This window comes from Dendropsophus ebraccatus, chromosome 7, assembly GCF_027789765.1.
Source record: "Dendropsophus ebraccatus isolate aDenEbr1 chromosome 7, aDenEbr1.pat, whole genome shotgun sequence".
NCBI lineage: Eukaryota > Metazoa > Chordata > Amphibia > Anura > Hylidae > Dendropsophus > Dendropsophus ebraccatus.
Genome location: NC_091460.1, coordinates 45,060,326 through 45,075,958, shown reverse-complemented (window position 1 = coordinate 45,075,958; position 15,633 = coordinate 45,060,326).

The window sequence follows — 15,633 nt, the reverse complement described above, 5'->3', positions numbered from 1 at the left end:
CCATATCCAGTCTGACAACCATATACAGTCTGACAACCATATACAGTCTGACAACCATATCCAGTCTGACAACCATATACAGTCTGACTCAGTACTTCAGCCTCACTTGGCTAGCCTTTTAATGAGGCTTACTCTTCTGAACTTGAACTTAAAGGGAACCTGTCGACCCCCGTGCCGGGGTGACAGGCTCCCAACCCCCCGTTAGAGCCCCCTATACTCACCTCATCGCGCCGGGTCCCGCTTCTGAAGATGGTCGGGTCACGGAGATCTCAGCCGCTGCAGCCCGACGTGCGCTGAGAGATGAGTCCAACTCTCATAGAGAATGACGGGAGAGTCCAGCGCTCCGTCATTCTCTATGAGCGTTGGACTCATCTCTCAGTGTGCGCACCGGGCTGCAGCGGCTGAGATCTCCGTGACCCGACCATCTTCAGAAGCGGGACCCGGCGCGATGAGGTGAGTATAGGGGGCTCTAACGGGGGGTTGGGAGCCTGTCACCCCGTCACCGGGGGTGACAGGTTCCCTTTAAAAGCTTGCAACAGTCTATACATACTGAGCTAGACTTATGACTGCAGCCATAGTGACCCCCCACAAGATGTGTATATAGATAGATATATCTCTCACCTAGTGACTAATGCAAGTGACCCCCTACAATACAGACACCTGAGGGGCCCTGATAATAATAATTGTGCATATATCTATCTCCCAGTGTCTGCAGCCAATTTGCCCTACACTTATAGATGGCCCCCTCCCCTTATAGATGACCCCCTCCTCCCCCCCATTATAGATACCCCCTCTTCTCCCCCCCATTATAGATGCCCCCTCCTCCCCCCATTATAGATGCCCCCTCTTCTCCCCCCCCTTATAGATACCCCCTCCCCTTATAGATGGCCCCCTCCTCCCCCCATTATAGATGCCCCCTCTTCTCCCCCCCCTTATAGATACCCCCTCCCCTTATAGATGGCCCCCTCTCCCCCCATTATAGATACCCCCTCTTCTCCCCCCATTATAGATACCCCCTCTTCTCCCCCCCATTATAGATACCCCCTCTTCTCCCCCCCTTATAGATTCCCCCTCTCCCCCCCCATTATAGATGCCCCCTCTCCCCCCCCCATTATAGATGCCCCCTCCTCCCCCCCATTATAGATACCCCCTCTTCTCCCCCCCATTATAGATGCCCCCTCTTCTCCCCCCCTTATAGATTCCCCCTCACCTTATAGATGCCCCCTCTCCCCCCCCCCATTATAGATGCCCCCTCCTCCCCCCCATTATAGATACCCCCTCTTCTCCCCCCCATTATAGATACCCCCTCTTCTCCCCCCCATTATAGATACCCCCTCTTCTCCCCCCCATTATAGATACCCCCTCTTCTCCCCCCATTATAGATGCCCCCTCTTCTCCCCCCATTATAGATACCCCCTCTTCTCCCCCCCATTATAGATACCCCCTCTTCTCCCCCCATTATAGATGCCCCCTCTTCTCCCCCCATTATAGATACCCCCTCTTCTCCCCCCCATTATAGATGCCCCCTCTTCTCCCCCCCTTATAGATACCCCCTCACCTTATAGATGCCCCCTCTCCCCCCCCCATTATAGATGGCCCCCTCTCCCCCCCTTGAAGATGGCCCCTCTTCTCCCCCCATTATAGATGCCCCCCCTTCTCTTCCCCCCATTATAAAGCCCCCCCCCCTTTCCTCTATGCTAAGCAATATTTAAAAAAAAACAAACACACAAACTCACCTGACAACCCGCTCCCCCGGCGATCCTCTTCTTCAGGCGCTGTCCCCGGCTGATGCGCGGCTGCCGGGGGTGTCCCGTCCTATCCCCGGCAGCGCGGCGCGTCAGTGAGCTCCTGTACGCCGGGGCTGTGACTTCTGACACAGGAAGCGTCTCTGACGTGCGCTTCCTGTGCCGGAAGTCAGGGCCCCAGGCAGCTCACTGATGCGCCGCGCTGCCGGGGATAGGACGGGACACCCCCGGCAGCTGCGCATCAGCCGCGCATCTTAAAGAGACAGCGCGCCGCCGCCGGGGCCAGTCGCAAATGGCGCCCAGATTAATAAATCTGGGCGCCATTTGCAAAAAGTCAGTCGCATTGGCGACCATTTTGGTCGCCATCTGGAGCCCTGACTCAGAATGTGCAACAGTAGTATATAAATACAGTGGTGCCTTGGATTACGAGCATAATTCGTTCTAGGACTGTGCTTGTAATCCAAACCACTCTTAAACCAAAGCAAATTTTCTCATTGAAATGCAGACAATTGGTTCCACACCCCATAAATAATGATTTATTATTCTGAATAACATGTAAAACAGATGAAACAAACATTCAGAAACAGCAGAATATGTGATATTATAAGTTACTGTACAGTAATGGAGAGGATGGGAAACACAAGGGCGGACAGAGACTGCAGGGGTCATGAAGGAATGAGCAGGGTATATGCGGGCTCAGTATAGCAGCACTCTCTGTCTGGGGAGAGAGGGGTTACAGCTATGAAGAGATTACCTCCACAGTCCTGTCCCCTGATGCAAGCCCCAGCCTGAAGTGGATCTGCTATGATTTGGAAGGAGAGGGAGACTTCCTGGGTCAGAGTACAAGGCTGTAGACCCCGCTATGCAGACCATGCCCCTCCTCCACTCCCCCTCCCACCCAGTACAGGGAGCTCTTAAACCAAAGCAATGCTCTTAAACCAAGTCACAATTTTGAAAAACTGTGAGCTCTTAAACCAAAATGCTCTTAATCCAAGTTACTCTTAAACCAAGGTACCACTGTATATATAATACTCCCAAAAAGTTATATATTATATATAAAAAGGGATATTTGACTTGCAGGTGAAAATGTATAGAAAAATAAAGTTTGCGCTCCACTGTTATAATTTTATGAAAGTAAGGCCTTATTCGCAGGTCTAGAGATTTTTGCTAGCTCTGTGATCTGTAAAAAAGCCTTTGTGATTGCATCAATTTTTTAAATCCATGTCCATTTATTTCACAGATGTTAGGCATCGCATCACCCCAGTATGTATTCCACTACGTGTAGGCATCACATCAACACCCCCCCCCCCCCTCAGTATGTTGCCCACGTGTATATACCCCACGTGGCAACACCTCTCCCCCAGTAGATTGTACCCCAAAATTAGGCCCCGTCAGTTAGCTAGAACAGCATACCCCATAACTCTTCTCCGATAGTGTGCCCGACCTCTCTACACCCCTGTAGCCACTTTCCACCTAATTACACTATTGGTGCCATCACATCAGGTTTTTTTCATGGATTCCATGGATGTGGCATTGGGGGAATCCATGAAAAACACTGATCCCATAGACTTGTATTAGGGAATCCGTGCCGGAATCCTGCTCAGCACTAGCACATGTCCTGTTTTTATGCAGCACAGATTGTCTGAATAGACAGTATTTAATGGGCCCTAAAACCTTCATGGGCCGCATGATAAAGGCCTAAGGCATTTAAGTATAAGGGTGAGGAATTCTCGTGGATAATGTCTGCGGAATTCCGCAGTATGTCCGCGCGCATGGCTGCACGCCTTTCCGCCGGCTCCATAGACACCATTCTATGGGCCGGTGTATTCCGCTATCCGCCAAAAGTGACATGTCACTTCTTTCGGCGGATAGCGGAATACGCCATCCGCGAGAATTCCTCAGTGTGAACCCACCCTAAGCATGCAATGGTGATTTATTTATCTCAAACAATTTATTGGAAAAAAATCTATCTAATCTAATATTTTTGTTCGATATACCCCAACAAAAAATATCAATGACCCAATAACTTGTCATGTGCCCTTGAGCATCAATTACATCTTTACAATGACACCTCCTGCTGTTCACAAGTCGACTTATTTCTGCTGGGGCATGGCGTCCCACTCTTCTTGAAGGGCGGCCTTCAAGTTATTGTGGTTCTGGGGTACAGTGTTATGAGCACCTACACAGCGACTCCCATAGGTTTTCTATTGAATTCTAATCTGGACAAAGTGTAGTCCCGCAGTCTCCAGCAGCTGCACCATGTGAGGTCCCGCAGTCTCCAGCAGCTGCACCATGTGAGGTCCCGCAGTCTCCAGCAGCTGCACCAAGTGAGGTCCCGCAGTCTCCAGCAGTTGCATCATGTGAGGTCCCACAGTCTCCTGCAGCTGCACCATGTGAGGTCCTGCAGTCTCCAGCAGCTGCACCATGTGAGGTCCCGCAGTCTCCAGCAGCTGCACCATGTGAGGTCCTGCAGTCTCCAGCAGCTGCACCATGTGAGGTCTCGCAGTCTCCAGCAGCTGCACCATGTGAGGTCTCGCAGTCTCCAGCAGCTGCACCATGTGAGGTCCCGCAGTCTCCAGCAGCTGCACCATGTGAGGTCCCGCAGTCTCCAGCAGCTGCATCATGTGAGGTCCCACAGTCTCCTGCAGCTGCACCATGTAAAGGTCCCGCAGTCTCCTGCAGCTGCACCATGTGAGGTCCCGCAGTCTCCAGCAGCCATTCCATGTGAGGTCCCGCAGTCTCCCTAATGATGCAGCCTGGATGAGCTGGAGCATTGTCCTACATGAAGATGAGACCAGGAGGCTGTGCTGTTAATGCAGCGGCACAATGGCTGCATTAATGATGTTATTCAAGTGGCATGGACTTGGCGCTGTACCATTCGCAAAGTGAAGAGAAACACCTGCCCACACTGTAACACCACCACAACCACTAAAAACACCTGCCCACACTGTCACACCACCACCAAGCACCACCTTCCTTGTTAGAGAACAGCAGGTTGTGCAAAAAAGTACTGAACCACTGAACAGTTGGACATGTGCAGTCAAAGTTTTACAGAGGGTCACAGTAAGTTCACCTGTAAAGGTTAGAGGGCATTTTAGGTCCATCCTGAAATTTCACCCGCAAGCCAAATATCCCTATCCAAACCAGGCCCCTTTAAAAAAAAAAATGTTCCTATCCTGGAAACCCCCTTTGCTAAAGGCTGATGGAATCCAAGGAAACACAAGTAATAGAATTCTCTTGGGCATTAGGTAAAATTCACGTGATCCTTTACGGGTTAAGTATTTGAAAAGTACCTTGAAATACCAATGTTAATAGGCCAATTACTGCACAGGGTAGGTCTGTCTGTTAATAACAGTAATTACAATCATGTATGAACCTGCTTCATGTATAAAAGGGAAAGAAACATTGAGAGATATACTAACAACTGCAACCCAGCTTCTTTATCTATACTATACGCCTTCCCTCAGGTACAACTCCTGGCAGTCATGGAGTCAGCTCGCCATTTGCCCATGTAACTCATGGTTTAAGCATTTGTACATTTACTATGAAGTTAAAAAAAAGTGACCATCTTTTAACATTTGTGATTCCATAACTTTTGGCACTGGTTATATGACAATACTTGTCAGCTAATTAAATCTTGGAAATGATGGATTGCCTTAAAGGGTTATCCAGTGAAAATATTTTTCTATCAAATCAACTGGTTTCAGAAAGTTATATAGATCTGTAATTTACTTCTATTTAAAAATCTCAAGTCATCCTATACTTATCAGCTGCTGTATGTCCTGCAGGAAATGTTGTTTTCTTTTCTGTCTGACACAGTGCTCTCTGCTGTCATCTCTGGCCGAGACAGGAACTGTCCAGAGAAATAGCAAATTCTACTACTACTCTATTCTACGTCTACTACTCTGGACAGTTCCTGTCTTGGCCAGAGATGTCATCAGAGAACACTGCGTCACACTGAAAAGAAAACAGCATTTCCTGCAGGACATAGAGCAGCTGATAAGTATGAGAAGACTTGAGATTTTTAAATAAAAAGTAAATTACAAATCTATATAACTTTCTGAAACCAGATGATTTGAAAGAAAAAGATTTTTTGCTGGACAACCCCTTTAAAGTGAATGTCGACTGCAAATTACATTCCAAACTGCCGACACTGTTAGATAGCTGTTAGATCAAGGAGACATCTGGTACCTTTCATATATTTGTTTGTGCTTCCAAAACTCCCTGCTAGGGATTCTGATGTGTCTGTAATGTTTATAGCTGTTGTCTAGGTTATTGACCACAGTGCTCCTGACTAGAACATCCACTGACTGTGGAGGTGCCCGCCCTTCACCCAAAGCAGTAAGTGAAAGCAGGACAGAAGCATGAAGAGGGGTAACTTTGGCACCTGAGAATACCGCTTTTAAAGGTAAGATCTGGCAGACTATAAAATTCTGCAGCCGGCAGGGCGGAAATTGATTACTAACATGCTAACCTCTCCCCGTGCCAAGGCTGAGCGGCGTCACCAGCTATGTCTCGGGGGGGGGGGGGGGCACAGAGAGTGGTAAGTTAGTACTTGTAATCAGTTTCCCCTCTGCCCCTGCCGGCTGCTGGATTTTATAATCCGCCGGACTTTTCCTTTAAGTTCTGTCCTTTACCACATTAAAGGGAGTCTTTTATTTGCCTCGCCTTATATGCGCCACTGTGAAAAATATACTATAATTTTATTATAGTATATTGTTTCCTGGCACCATGTGCATAGTGTATGCTGGTTTATACGTTATCACAGACGGCTTCTATTAATACATTTATAAATGTTATTTACTCCACGTATATCAGTATAATGAATATTATATATTATGGGATATCAATGTCGCTTTTATTTACCATAACTAAATTTCATTTTCACTCTCTAATACAAAGAGCTTTTTATGTAAATGCTTATGTGCTTTATCAATGATTTGTATGTCAATGTGCCTGGGAAAAGTCTATTTGCTTTATGAAAGTGCTCTATTCAGTCATGTACAATGTCTTCTGATAAAACGCCACTTACAGTAAATGTAATGTTTAACTTTACAGTATATGATCTGTTCAGGAAATCATGGTTCTGCAGATCCAGCTCATAACCTCCATTCACAACACTAGTGTAAAAGAACAGCAGCGCTTCCATTAGGTTGTTACCCAGCGCATTTAGGTTACATTTAGATCAGCGGCTTTAAAGGGATTAGCTAGCATAAAATACACAGCTTCTTTATTGCAAAAACAGCACCACCCCTATCTTCAGGTTGTATGTGGTATTACAATTAAATTATTTATTTTAATAAAACTCAGCAGCAAAACCCACAACCAGACTAAGGACAGGTGTGGTGCCGTTTCAGGAAGAAAGCAGCCATGTTTTTCTAAGCCTGAATAGGGTTACATTTGCAGGCACCCAATTGCAGACAGAACATAGAACCCATGGTATTCAATGGCCCCGGTCACATGTCCGTAAGTGTGTACGGGGCCGCAATCCGTGGCGCAAAAAAAACACGGAGCACGGAGCACTACAGATGCATAATCGTAGTGCGGTCCGCGGTCACGGACTGCACTACGGATGTGTGAATGTAGCCTAACCCCTTTAAATCTGATATTGGTGTCCAGTCTATAGGAAACTTTGCATAAAGTTGGTTACTTTATTAGCATCAGTCACATGGTAATCTACAAATTCTGCTTTGACATAAAATACGTAACCCCTTTATGACCAAAGTTCATTGATGCACCAATCTCCAGGTCACAGTGAAGCAGTGCTTTCTTTCTCTCCTTCGAAGAGCCATAACACTTTTATTTTTCCACCTACAGGAATGGTTGGGGTGTCATTCTTTTGCGCCATGATCTCCGCATAACCGCGGCTGCCTATTATTACCTGGCGACACTGATGGAACAGTCCTGCACACATTAAAAGCCGCTTCACTGCAGGAACATATGTATACTAATTGTGGATGTGAAGGGGATAAAGAGTATGTGTCGTTATAACTTTCAAAATCTAAATCAAGAGTAGATGTGATATAAAGCAAGTTTGCAATTTACATTTACTGTTTTTGTTAGTTATTATGGAGAACACGGCACTTCCTTTTTTCTGACTTTTTTTTTTTCAAAGAGTCTAAACACAGTAAAAGCCCTATTCCACGGAACGATTATCGCCCGTTTTCGTCCGATATCGGCCGCTACGGACGATAATCGTCCCGTGGAATAAAGTGCAACGATCAGCCGACATCGTTTATGTCGGCTGATCGTTGCAGTCGCTTGTTTTTCAACATGTTGAAAAACAAGCGACTGATATAGCAGCGATCTGCTGCCGTCGCTCCGTTGAATAGGAGCGTCGGCAGTAGACGCTGCTGTATCCTATGGGCTGCCTGGACGATCTAGCGATTACCCGGGCAGCCCTCCCGCAGCTCCCCGCCGCCCCTCCCGCACTCACCTGCTTGCTTCAGCCGCGTTGAATAGCGGCGGCAGCGAGCGGGGAACGAGGAGCAAACGAGCGCTGAGAGCGCTCGTTTGCTCCTCTGACGACCCGTGTAATAGGCCCTTAAGTCCTGTGTATCCCAGGCCATGTGAGCGTTCACAGAGAGAAGGCAGTCATGTGATTGTCAGACACATTGAGCTGTGACTCTATGTACTGGTCAGGACTTTTTTTTTTAACCAGCACAAGACTAAAAATCTGCCTTCAGGAGACTAGACCTGGATTTCTGGTAAGTATACCTTTGTTTTACAGCATGAGAACTAAAAAAATTATGAATGTGTATTGCAAACTTGCTTTATTTCACATCTGCTGTTGATTTAGATTTAGATTTATTTCACATCTACTGTTGATTAGAAGTTAAAATGCCACCAACCCTTTGTGGCTCTGGGCCATGCCCAAACCTTTAGGTTTTACCAGGAAATGGACTGGGAACTGACAGGAGTGATTCGGAGGGGGATCGGGGGAGGTGTTTATAACTTTTTTTTACATTTTAATGCCAGCAGTAGCCTATATTCTATATTTTAGTGGCAACAGACAACACCTTTAGTAGACTTTCTCATATATAAGTATAAGTAAAAACAAATCTTTTCTTTTTCATATCAGATATTTCTTCCCTGTAATATATAGATGATCCATATCTGCTAGATTGGAAGACAATTATATTGCATTTCCACCTTATCTCATGGAACGGGAATCCTGCAGACAAAGACCATTAAACCCGTCTTACTATGTAAACTTTAATATCATTTTACATTTATGCTATTTTTACATTATTACATCTTGTGGTTTACTGTAGGGTATAATAATATTGATATCATATAGTCTAGGAGCTTGGAGTCACTTTATTACATGCTAATAGTAACAGATGTTAGTATTGCTTTGGTGAGATTTACATTGTTTAAAGCTGCATCTTACGTCATTTGTGAAAAGATACCTAAAGATGTAAAATTATTCCTCATGTAGAAATGATCCTTAGATAACTCAGCGGTAATCCTATATAAGACTGGCCTTATCCTGGTAGTTTAACATTACTTGGGTGGGGAGAGATGACGACTTGACAGCCAGCTCAGCGGGTGGAGTAGGTCAAGTCATACAATGTACACAGTCTTATATACTCTGTGTCATATCTGTAGACGTATGTGCATACAGTGTCGGACTGGAGTGCCTTGGCCCACCAGGGGAAATCATTCTTGGGGCCCACCCTTCTGCCACCGCACTTATCTATGGTAACATTAATAAGGGTCCATTAACACGGCGTGATATGGGGCAGCATAGGGCTGCAAATGATTGCTAATCAGCAGGGCAGGTGATGTGCAGCCGACAGCAATGATCTTAGCCGCACAAAAGATCAAATCAGTCGACTATGGGACATTTGCTTGCATGTCAGCAGATCTCTGGCACTTTTACATGGGCCGATCATCGGCTGAATAGACTTCCTAGGAGCACTTGTTTCCAATTATTGGCCAGTGTAATTGGGCTATAAGACAATTTTTTTTGCATGATAACACTGTATGCTACCAATAACACCAGTATATAAAGAGCAAATATCCCCACACATATTACCGCTATATAGTAACTGACCAAATCCTGTCTATCAAGACCGATATTACCAATAAACCAGTATACAGGAGGGAAATAGTATCACCATACATATTACCGCTATACTGTTACTGACCAAATCCTGTATACTGAGACCAATATTACCAGTATACAAGGGGGAAATATTACCGCAACACCACAACCATTGCTACCATATTGTTACTGACCAAATCTGGTATACTAAGACCAATGAACACCACACCAGATTACAAGTAACAAATAATACCCCCACATACTGACTAACACCACCAAATACTGACTAACACCACAGCTGCTACTGAATAAAATCCTCTGAACAAAAGATCAATATCCCCTCATACAGTCATATAGAGGTAGCCCCAGCTCTACACTATATACGTTACAGTGCACATAGATTTAGTGACTCACAGGGGGACGTCTTCTCTGATCGGAGTTCTTCCCTTTTCATCTTCTTCTCCATCTGCCCTGGGCCCTTATGAGAACTTCTCCGAGCCACGAATCCACAGAATCTGCCAGAGAAATATATTAGGCTCCTCACTCTGTCACCATCCTCATCTCTCTACACACTGCACATCTGTACTGGCCCCTTTACACCTTCTCTCAGTGATTAGCCCTGACTATTTGTAGCGTGTGTATGTGTGTGTGTGTATATATATATAGTGTACACACCTTGTAGATGGCCCCTTGTTCAGTTCTCCATATAGATGGCCCTGTGTGCCTCTACTATAGTAGAGATCCCCCTCTGTGTAATCCCCTTACAGTAGATGACAACCTTTGTGCATTCCCTATATCAGGGGTAGGGAACTTCTCCAGCTGTTGCAAAACTACAACTCCCATCATGCCTGGACAGCCACAGCTAAAGCTGTAGTTTTGCAACAGCTGGAGAACCAAGGTTCCCTATTCCTGCCCTATAGTATATAGCCCCCTCTGTGTAGTCCCCTTATAGATGACCCCTCTGTGTAGTCCACTAAAGTAGATGCCCCTCTCTGTGCATGCCCTATTGTATACACACCGCACCCAGTATAGTTACCCTTATACATTGTTGTCCCCCTCTGTGTAGTGCCCTTTATAGATGCCTCCTCAGTGTTGTCCTCCTTATAAATTGCCCCCAACCAGTGTCCCTTATAGATGGCTCCCTGTGTTATCCCCCTTATAACTGGCCCGCTTGTGTTATCCATCCCCCCATATAGATAGCCCCCTTATGTTGGCCATCCCTACCCCCCATATAGCTCCTTATGTTGTCTATTCCCCCGTATAGCCCCCTTAGGTTGTCCTTGCCCCATATAGCCCCTTATGTTTTCCTTCCCCTGTATATAGCCCCTTATGTTTTCCTTCCCCTGTATATAGCCCCCCTTATGTTGTCCTCCCCCCTGTATACAGCCCCCCTTATGTTGTCCTTTCCTGTATATAGCCCCTTATGTTTTCCTTCCCCTGTATATAGCCCCCTTATGTTGTCCTTCCCCTGTATATACCCCCCTTATGTTGTCCTTCCCCTGTATACAGCCCCCCTTATGTTGTCCTCCCCCTGTATATAGCCCCCTTTCTGTTGTCCTCCCCCTGTATACAGACCCCCTTCTGTTGTCCTCCCCCTGTATATAGCCCCCCTTATGTTGTCCTCCCCCTGTATACAGCCCCCCCTTATGTTGTCCTCCCCCTGTATACAGACCCCCTTATGTTATCCTCCCCCTGTATACAGCCCCCCTTATGTTGTCCTCCCCCTGTATATAGCCCCCCTTATGTTGTCCTCCCCTGTATACAGCCCCCTTATGTTGTCCTCCCCCTGTATATAGCCCCCCTTATGTTGTCCTCCCCCCTGTATACAGCCCCCCTTATGTTGTCCTCCCCCTGTATACAACCCCCCTTATGTTGTCCTCCCCCTGTATACAGCCCCCCTTATGTTGTCCTCCCCCTGTATACAGCCCCCCTTATGTTGTCCTCCCCCTGTATACAGCCCCCCCTTATGTTGTCCTCCCCCTGTATACAGACCCCCTTATGTTATCCTCCCCCTGTATACAGCCCCCCTTATGTTGTCCTCCCCCTGTATATAGCCCCCCTTATGTTGTCCTCCCCTGTATACAGCCCCCTTATGTTGTCCTCCCCCTGTATATAGCCCCCCTTATGTTATCCTCCCCCTGTATACAGCCCCCCTTATGTTGTCCTCCCCCTGTATATAGCCCCCCTTATGTTGTCCTCCCCTGTATACAGCCCCCTTATGTTGTCCTCCCCCTGTATATAGCCCCCCTTATGTTGTCCTCCCCCTGTATACAGCCCCCCCTTATGTTGTCCTCCCCCTGTATACAGACCCCCTTATGTTATCCTCCCCCTGTATACAGCCCCCCTTATGTTGTCCTCCCCCTGTATATAGCCCCCCTTATGTTGTCCTCCCCTGTATACAGCCCCCTTATGTTGTCCTCCCCCTGTATATAGCCCCCCTTATGTTATCCTCCCCCTGTATACAGCCCCCCTTATGTTGTCCTCCCCCTGTATATAGCCCCCCTTATGTTGTCCTCCCCTGTATACAGCCCCCTTATGTTGTCCTCCCCCTGTATATAGCCCCCCTTATGTTGTCCTCCCCCCTGTATACAGCCCCCCTTATGTTGTCCTCCCCTGTATACAGCCCCCCTTATGTTGTCCTCCCCCCTGTATACAGCCCCCCTTATGTTGTCCTCCCCTGTATACAGCCCCCCTTATGTTGTCCTCCCCCCTGTATACAGCCCCCTTATGTTGTCCTTCCCTGTATACAGCCCCCCTTATGTTGTCCTCCCCCTGTATACAGCCCCCCTTATGTTGTCCTCCCCTGTATACAGCCCCCCTTATGTTGTCCTCCACCCTGTATACAGCCCCCCTTATGTTGTCCTCCCCTGTATACAGCCCCCCTTATGTTGTCCTCCCCTGTATACAGCCCCCCTTATGTTGTCCCCCCTGTATATAGCCCCTTATGTTGTCCCCCCTGTATACAGCCCCCCTTATGTTGTCCTCCACCCTGTATACAGCCCCCCTTATGTTGTCCTCCCCCTGTATACAGCCCCCCTTATGTTGTCCACCCCCTGTATATAGCCCCCCTTATGTTGTCCTCCACCCTGTATACAGCCCCCGTTATGTTGTCCTCCCCTGTATACAGCCCCCCTTATGTTGTCCTCCCCCTGTATATAGCCCCCCTATGTTGTCCTCCCCCTGTATACAGCCCCCCTTATGTTGTCCTCCACCCTGTATACAGCCCCCCTTATGTTGTCCTCCCCTGTATACAGCCCCCCTTATGTTGTCCCCCCTGTATACAGCCCCCCTTATGTTGTCCTCCACCCTGTATATAGCCCCCCTTATGTTGTCCTCCACCCTATATATAGCCCCCCTTATGTTGTCCTCCCCTGTATACAGCCCCCCTTATGTTGTCCTCCCCTGTATACAGCCCCCCTTATGTTGTCCCCCCTGTATATAGCCCCTTATGTTGTCTCCCCTGTATACAGCCCCCCTTATGTTGTCCTCCACCCTGTATATAGCCCCCCTTATGTTGTCCTCCACCCTGTATATAGCCCCCCTTATGTTGTCCTCCCCTGTATACAGCCCCCCTTATGTTGTCCTCCCCCTGTATATAGCCCCCCCTTATGTTGTCCTCCCCTGTATACAGCCCCCCTTATGTTGTCCCCCCTGTATATAGCCCCTTATGTTGTCCCCCCTGTATACAGCCCCCCTTATGTTGTCCTCCACCCTGTATATAGCCCCCCTTATGTTGTCCTCCACCCTGTATACAGCCCCCCTTCTGTTGTCCTCCCCCTGTATATACCCCCCCTATGTTGTCCTCCCCCTGTATACAGCCCCCCCCTTATCTTACCCCCTCTGATAAAAAAAAAACAAAAAACACAAGACTACTCACCTAACCACACGATCCCCTGTCGGTCGCCGGCCTCCTCTTCTCTCTTCTCCTGACAGGTGAGCAGCTCCGTTGTGAAGTGCCGCCAGCGCCATCACTGACCTCAGTGTGCGCCGCGGTGGCTGGGACTTCCGGTATTCGCTCCATGAACCGGAAGTCCTAGCCGCCGCGGCGCACACTGAGGTCAGTGATGATGCTGCCGGGACTTCGCAACGGAGCTTGCGACACTCTTGTGATCGCAAGCAAATCTCTGCTTGCGGTCACAAGAGTGATTGACAGGGCGGGAAGCCTACGGCTTCCCGCTTTGTCAATCAGAACACTTCCTTACATTTAACTGGAAGCGATTGTTGCGATCGCTTCCAGTTAAAAAGGGAGGTGCGGCCCCCGGCCCCCCTAGGAGCGGGGGGGCCCACTCCAGCTCGGGGCCCACCGGGGGTTTCCCCGGCCCCCCGGTGGCCCAGTCCGAGCCTGTGTGCATACAATCAATGGAATGATTAGAAAGCTGTCAAATAGACATGACCCTTAAAAAAATATACAGTCACACAGAGGTGGAGCAAGCTATGGGTACAGCATGGCTTTCTGCCCTTATCTGTGGTGTAATATGGGAATGGTGTGGAGCTGTCATATGAGTGTATGCCATAGAGATCAGTGGTAAACCCTACCTAAAGCTTTATGCTGCCAGGGCACACGACAGGTGTCAGCTTTTTGGGGATCTTAGCTCTAGACAGGTGTTAAAGGGGAACTCCAGGTAGAGGTAAAAAAAAATTAAACTTCTGCAGAAATATATAGCATTACTTACCTGTCTATCCCAGTTTTGAAATTACCAAAAATCCATTTTTTTTTATTTATTTTTTTTTTTTGGGAGGGGGGGGGCGGGGTTGTTCTGTATTGTGTGTTCTGTCCTTCCTGGTTTAGCATTTTCCAGAATGCAATGCTTTCCCTCATGTGATCATCACAGCCCCCACCCATTACAATCAGTAAAATTAGTGCAGCAGCTGCTTCTGGCTGGTCAGAGATGGTGAATCACTCAGGGAATTGGGTTATCCAGCCCCGCCTCCTGTGACATCATGCCCTGCCCCCTGTCTGCATCATCAGCAAACACACACAATGTGAGACAGAGGCATGGAAGATTTGTCTCCTAAGGAGGGATAGCAGCAGGAGCAGGAGACAATGTGAATTGGAACAGAGGCCATTTTTTTTCACTTCCTGGATTTCTATCAGCTACCAGTGTGGCAGAACCGCACAGATACAGTAATACATTGTATAGACACATCTATATAACTTTTAATGTACTTTTAATAGAAAACTAGTTTTTCTTATCCGGAGTTCCCCTTTAAGCAGTTATCACATAAACCTATTCTAGCAAGGTAACTATATTGAGTTTGCATAAGCACAGTGTTACAGTCTGCAACAGGGGCTCTGGCAAACCCAATGACAATTTTCTGTATTCACAGAAGACAACAAATACCGGTTTATTCAAGCCTCTAAGTAGGGAAATGCAGCATGGGGGGTGAATGAGAGCGCCACCTTACTGCAGGGCAAACACTAAAAAAGGGGTGCTTCTTTAAATATAGTATATGATCTATGCAGGAGATTTATTAAATAAAGTCTTGCTCCTATTTACTTGGTTGGCGCATGTCTCTTAGTAAATCTGATAAGACCTGTGCCTGCCAAGCCTCCTCCCTGTCTTGCTACACCAGGGGCATGCAATAATAAATATGCTTCTATGTATTCAAACCCAGTGTGACTTCTGTTCTTCACTAGTTCCTTGTTATACCTTGTTATAGTACCTTGTCCTGGTTAAGTCTTGTATAGTAATTGTTTCTTATAGTTGCTCCCAATTTTGAACTTAATCCATTCTCTTCCTATCTCAGCGCCGCTCCGTTCTGGTTGTTGTATCTGGATCCAAGAGCTCTCCTGCTGTTTGCAGGTTAGGATTTTCATTTTGGATAGTTTCATGGACA